General features: G+C 41.9%; 1 protein-coding gene across 1 annotated transcript in view; it reads left to right on the top strand.

The window, feature by feature from the left end:
• Positions 1-3,907: 3,907 nt before the first annotated feature.
• CLIP4 (CAP-Gly domain containing linker protein family member 4) overlaps positions 3,908-7,239 on the top strand; it is a 95,452-nt gene continuing 92,120 nt past the window's right edge. The window contains exon 1 of the mRNA XM_035272910.3: positions 3,908-4,124. The gene's annotated coding sequence lies outside the window, so the exon portion shown is untranslated. The remainder of the gene's footprint in view (positions 4,125-7,239) is intronic.

Here is a 7,239-nt window from a genome sequence, read left to right as displayed (position 1 = left end):
GGAAAAAAAGGGAGAGAAAGAATTTTAAACTGAATTGTGACTGCATTATTAACTAGAATTGACTAAGAAATGACTGAACTTGAATGAATTTATCTGAAATTGACTAAATTTTCTTTGCTTTGAGGCAGAATGAAGGCTCAAGGCAGAAATTACACTCAATTATAAGAGAATAGAGAAAATTACATTTTTGCACACTCAAGTCAGTGACTGTGAAATTTGTACTGGCTCCAATAATTACAGGTGGCCAGGTGTCAATAAAATCTCAAGAACAGACCAAGGGGTCATTATGTGCTGTTCTTCCAAGTTATTACCCGATCTGGGGATGTGCCTCAAAAGGTCAACACAATGTCTTCTCATCAGAAATCATGATGAAGACCATTCACATTTCTGTTCACAATGTTCTCTTGCTATCAGAAAGCAGAACCAAACCTTGTGAAGTGGAAAAGTACATTTTTTCAGAGTTCTAGGGAAGTCTAGGGCTAGATTATAAAACTGTGACTAAAAGGCGGAAAGTAAGAAATTGCAGGTGGTGCTGGGTATCTTCTGTCTGGCCCTGCAGACCACTGTCCATACCTCCCCACACTTCTGGGAGGCAGACCCCTGTTCACGGCATCCCTGGGGCTCCTGCCCTTGAGAGGCATTGGCAGGAAATCAAAGGAAGAAAGAGTGAGTTTGTTGGAAGTGGAAGGGATCCAAGTTACCAGCAGTGAATCTGTATGGGTCTGCAGCAACCTCAGTTCTTGCCTCCTCAGAAGAAAGAATTTGACGGATAAGGCATAAGGTAGAAAAAGAGACCAAGGCAAGTTTAGGGCAGGAGTGAAAGTTTATTAAAAAGCTTTAGAGCAGGAATGAAAAGAAAGCAAAATATTCTGGGAGGAGGGCCAAGTGAGCATCTTGGAGGACAGTATCACTTTTGACCTTGGACTTAGGGCTTTATATGTTGGCATACTTCCAGCATCTTGCTTCCCTTTTCCCTTGATTCTTCCCTTGCGGAGAGCTACCCGTATGCGTGGTGTCCTGCTAGCACATGGGAAGCGGGCAGCATGTGCAGTGTGTTTATTGGAATTGTACGCATGCTGACCTGAGGCATTCTTCCCTCTACCTGCGGGATGTCCCGGGATGTCTTATACCAGTTAAACGCTGCCCTTTTGCCTCTTAGTGTATGTGCTTGAGCTCACTTTCCCAAGATCTTATCGGGAAGCAGCTAATCACAAGTTTCAGGTTTTTCTATCTATAGGGAGACTTCCTTTCCCTGATGCTGGCTGCGACCAACTATTATTTTAGACAGACAGTTAATAACCACCTGACCATCACCTGATAGTTGCCTGACATTCTCGGTCAGGTAGAGGCCTCTGCTTCCCTGCTCATGTCTGACCAGCTACCTGCTGCAACAAGTGGGGATATTGATTCCTCTGTCCTCCCTGTCAGTCCCCACAGGTTGGCTGCAGCCCTCTCCAGAAGACCACAGCACTTATCAGGCAACCCCATTCCATACGGTCACCTTCTCTGGGCTCCAAAAATCTCTCCTTGCTTTTTAGGCTAGGGTAGTAACATACTTTTAGTACTTCTCCAAAGTACTGCCTTTTTCTGAGGGTTTCTGTAAACTTTGCCTATACCCTTGAAAATCATGCCTTTATTAAACACTTTCCAATTAACCGTTGCATCTCCTACGGTGTTCTTGGCTGATGCTTTGGGGATGGTTATATGCTATATAGCAAAGCTCCATGCTATCTGCATGAACATAGGGGGTGGACCATGTGAACATGCATACTCCAAACAGCATGTTTTCTTCACACAGTTGAGTCAAGAGCCCTGAGTGGGCTGGGTGTGGTGGCTAAAGCCTGTAATCACAGCCCTTTGGGAGGCCGAGGTGGGAGGATCATGAGGTCAAGAGAGCGAAACCATCCTGGTCCACATGATGAAACCCTATCTCTACTAAAAATACAAAAAAAAAAAAAAAAAATAGCTGAGTGTAGTGGCATGTGCCTATAGTCCCAGCTACCCAGGAGGCTGAGGCAGGAGAATTTCTTGAACCTGGGAGGTGGAAGTTGCAGTGGGCCGAGATCGCGCCACTGCACTCCAACCTGATGCCTGGAGACAGAGCAAGACTCTGTCTCAAAAAAAAAAAAAAAAAAAAAAAAAAAAAAAAGGAGCCCTGAGTGAGCAAGACTATCAATTTCTCAGGTGGCATGGTTGCTTCCTGTAGTACAGGTTCCAGAGTCTTTTGTGTATGATTCTGGTTGAACTCCAAGATCTTTCAGCTCTTTAGGATCTTCAGTACAAATAGTAATTATTGCAATAGATGTGAAAAAAAATGATAGCTTATAGAAAATTCTGGGTGCTAAGGGGTTGGCTATTCCTTTTAAAGCCAGGAGTGAACATGCCTAGGTTAAGGATTTCTATTAGGAAGACAATGGCTGAGAATTCATGTGCATATTGAAAGAGGGCAGGGAGGAGTCACTCAACATAGGCAGCTTCTATTCTGTCAGCAGTGGTATTTCAATAGAGACTGTGATCGCCCCAGCTCCTAGCTGATGGTTTCTTGTTTGAAGAAAGTCCCAGAGGCTTCAAGGCTCCCCTCACCTCATTATGCTCCGCAGAGTGATACCTCCTCAAGTTCTTCAATGTTCTTTATGGCAATAACATAATACTTTTTAGTTTGAAACAGAAAGATTACCCTCAGGAGTTTGAGACCAGCCTGGCCAACATGGTGAAAACCCGTCTATACTAAAAATACAACAAATTAGCCAGGCATGGTGGCACATGCCTGTAGTCCCAGCTACTTGGGAGGCTGAGGCAGGAGAATTGCTTAAGCCAGGGACAGAGATTGCAGTGAGCTGAGATCATGCTACTGCATTCCAGCCTGGATGACAGAGTGAGACTCCATCTCAAAAGAAAGATAAACAGACATAGGACCCTGATAACTGGAATTTTTTTTTTTTAAGTGAGAATACCTTTCTCCTAGAAATTGCCCAGTAATGGTTTGGCCAAGAAGGCTTGGAATTTATTAAGAGCTAGAGTCATGCCCCATGTTTTGTTTGTCAAACTCACTTTTTTAGTTGGAGACCAGAAAAATGCCACCACAGAGTACTTTCAGCTAAAATGAATGAAGTTAGGTTTTGTCTTTCCAAAGACTTGCCACAAGCCAAGAAGCTCTGGGCCTGGCATTGGACAGCAGTTCTTTCCTTGTGTGTGAAATGATGGCTGAGCTGTTTGCAGAAGAGAAAATCAACACAGACCAGCAATTTTTACTGCCCTACTCTGTTCCTTAGAGCATGTTAGCACGATTTCAAAACACACTGGGGCCACAGGTCTCTTGATAGTCAAAGAAACCCCTACAGCTTTGTGCTGGGTGCTGTGGCAATTTGGGCAAAGATGGGAAGTGTTTTGCCCTCCTAAGCTGAGCCTCTGGTAGTGACCACTCCCAGCACCCAAAGCTGCTTAGTGACCTCTTATGGGCTGCTTGCTCCCTCCTCTGTTCTTACCATTCCAGATTCCATGATACGAGGTTGAAGTTTGTGTCTCATAGACTCCATGACATCAGTGAAGCTTGTGTCTTATAGATGCAATATCCAATTTTGGAAATAGCTTCTTCTTGACTCACTTCAAGAAGTTAGACTAAACTTCAGAGAAACTGATATGGAAGGAGCCCCAGATGGGGATGCAGGGTGACCCAGGTCCTTAACAACTTGACAGTGACTTTGAGAGAGTCTTTTCAAACTTCCCATGCTACTTTGCTGTGAAGTGCGAGTCGAGGCCCCATTAATGTTTCTCCTGCCTCTGCCATTGCTGTTGGCAGCCTACAAGGTAGGTGAAGGGTCATAATAGCATCTGGCCCTTCCAATACACAATGCCATTATTGTGTATGTGCTGCCTGTGGGGTCACTGGCTGGTGCTTTCAAAGGAGGACTCCGCCTAAAGGAGGCCTGCGGGAGCCTGCTACCACCACTAGGCTTTCTGTAATTGGATCTGCATAGGGGCTTCAGGGAGTGTAGGATGAAAACATCTATTTCCATGTACTCCCAGCCAACATGCTGAACAGTCTGTACTCTTGCTGAGAAAGACCCATGAAGGACTGAAAATTCTTTTTCTAGGTGAACTGAGAAGACAGTCACATGATTTAGGTAAGTCTCACTAGAAAACCTCTTGTCTACACAGCCCTCTGAGGAAACTCATTTCTACTAAGGCAGAGGTAAGTATCCTGAACACAGTGTAGCATTATTTGAGACAGATGAGTGTGAGTTTCAGTAACTGAATGTCTATTGAGAGGCAACTTTGACATATCTTACGGAATGCAAACTTTTGTACATAATAGCATGATCAGAAAGTTCAGCGCTCCAAACCTATAAGGAGTATTAAAAATGCTTCACGGCCAGGTGCAGTGGCTCATGCCTGTAACCCTAGCACTTTGGGAGCCCCATTCAGGTGAATCACAAGGTGAGGGGTTCAAGACCAGCCTAGCCAAGGTGGTGAAACCCCACCTCTACTAAAAATACAAAAATTAGCTGGGCGTTGTGGTGGGTGCCAGTAATCCCAGCTACTTGGGAGGCTCAGGCAGAAAATTGCTTGAACCTGGGAGGCAGGGGTTGCAGTGAGCTGAGATCATGCCACTACACTCCAGCCTGGGCGACAGAGTGAGACTCCGTCTCAAAATAAATAAATAAATAAATAAATAAATAAATAAATAAATAAAATAAAAAGCTTCACAATTGACTTTTTTTCCTTTTTCTTCTTATAATCAATGAATAGATATTGCTACATTACTATGAACTAAAGCCCATAGTTTACATTAGGATTTACTTTTTGTATTTTACATTCATTGAGTTTTGGCAAATGCATAATGTCATGTGTCCACGCTTACAGTATCATCGAAATAGTTTCAGTGCACTTAAAAGTCTCTTGTGGGGGCCAGGCATGGTGGCACATGCCTGTAATTTCAGCACTTTGGGAGGCCAAGGCGGGCGGATCACCTGAGGTCAAAAGTTCGAAACCAGCTTGGTCAACGTGGTGAAACCCCAATTAAAAAAAAAAAATCTCTTGTGTTCCACCTGGTCATCCTTCCTGCCCTATTTGCCAGCCCTGACAACCACTGATGATTTTATGGTCTCCATATTTTCACCCAGCTTTTTCAGACTGGCTGAAATGCAGTTAAGTTTTCTCCCTGTTTGTTTGTGGCCTGATAGCTCATTACTTTTTGTCCCTGGATAATATTCCCCTGTATAGAGGTACTATGGTTTGTTTATCCATTTACCTATTGAAGAATGTCTTGGTTGTTAACAATTTTGGCAATTATGAATAAAGCTGCTACTGACATTCATGTACAGGTTCTCGTTTGGACATAAATTTTCGGATCACTTGGGTAAATGCCTAGAAGCATGATTGTTAGATCATGGTAAGACTGTGCTTAGCTTTGTAAGAACGGCCAAGCAATGTTTGAAAGTGGCCTAACCATTCATTCACCAGCAATGCATGAGAGTTTCTGTTGCTCCACATCCTCACCAGCATTTGCTGTTGTTGGTGTTTAGGATTTTAGCCATTCTGATATGTGTGTAGTGGTATCTCATGGTTGTTTTGATCTGCAGTTCCCTAATGACATATGATGTTAGCCTCTTTTCATATGCTTATTTACTCTCTGTGTATCTTCTTTGCTGAGGTGTCTATTCAGAGTTTTTGCCCATTTAAAAAATTGAATTTTCTTTTTGTTAAATTTTAAGGCTTCCTTCTATATTATGGATAACAGTCTTCACCAGTATGTGTTTTGCAAAGATTTTCTCCTAGTCTGTGGCTTGTCTTTTCACTGTCTTAACAGGATCTTTCACAGAACAGAAAGATATATTTTAAAAATATAATGAAGTTCATTTTGCCAATTTTTTCTTTTATGAATTATGCCTTTGGTGTTGTATCTAAAAAGTCATCAGCAAACCCAAGGTCATTCAGATTTTCTCCTATGTTATCTTCTGGATGTTTTATAGTTTTGAATTTTACATTTATGTCTGTGATCCACTTTGAGTTAATTTTTGTAAGAAGTGTAAGATCTGTGTCTGGATTCCTTTATTTGTATGTGGGTGTCCAGTTGTTCTAGGACCGTTTATTTAAAAGATTATCCTTTTTTTCCATTGGATTGTCTTTGCTCCTGTGTCAGTGATCAGTGGACTATATTTGAGTGAGTATATTTCTGGGCTCTCTAGTAGATTCTATTGATTTATTTGTGTATTCTTCTGACAATGCCACAATCTTGGTGACTGTAGCCTTGTAGTATATCTTTTTTGTTTTATTTTATTTTTTATTGCATTTTAGGTTTTGGGGCACATGTGAAGAACATGCAAGATTGTTGCATAGGTACACACATGGCAGGGTGATTTGCTGCCTGCCTCCCCATCACCTATATCTGGCATTTCTCCCCATGCTATCTCTCCCCAACTCCCCACCCTCCCCTCTGTCCCTCCCCTATTTCCCCCCCAAACAGACCCCAGTGTGTGATGCTCCCCTCCCTGTGTCCATGTGTTCTCATTGTTCAACACCTGCCTATGAGTGAGAACGTGCGGTGTTTAATTTTCTGTTCTTGTGTCAGTTTGCTGAGAATGATGGTTAGTGTCAATCCTTGAACTTTGTTCTTTAGGATTGTGTTAGCTGTTTTGGGTCTTTTGCCTTTCCATGGAAACTTCAGAATCATTTTTCAACGTTCTACAAAATAATGTGCTGGAATTTTGATTGAGATTGTACTGAATCTACAGATCACACTAGGAAGAACTGTCATCTTAACATTATCAAGTCTTCCTGTCCACAAACATGAAATATCTCTCCATTTATTTAGGTTTTATTTGATTTACTTTATCAGAATTTTATAGCTTTCCTTATATACATCTTGTACATCTTTTATTAGATTTATACATAACTCTCTTTCTCTTTTTGATGCTAATGCAAATGGTATTGTGTTTTAAATTTCAAATTCCCATTGTTAACTGTTGGTATATAGGAAAGCAATTGACTTAAATTTTTATTTTATTTTATTTTAAATTTTAATCTATTTATTTGTTTTGAGACTAGGTTATGAGACTGGCTAACTTTTGTATTTTTTGTAGAGACAAGGTTTTGCCATGTGGCCCAGTCTGGTCTCAAACTCCTGGGCTCAAGTGATCCACTCACCTTGGCCTCCCAAAATTCTGGGATCACAGGCATGAGCCACCATGCTGGACCACAATTGACTTTTGTGTATCGGTCTACCTTTTAAATCTCCTC

The sequence above is a fragment of the Callithrix jacchus genome, chromosome 14, assembly GCF_049354715.1.
Source record: "Callithrix jacchus isolate 240 chromosome 14, calJac240_pri, whole genome shotgun sequence".
NCBI lineage: Eukaryota > Metazoa > Chordata > Mammalia > Primates > Cebidae > Callithrix > Callithrix jacchus.
The sequence above is the reverse complement of the archived record's forward strand: the minus strand, read 5'-3'. Positions and strand labels throughout refer to the sequence as shown.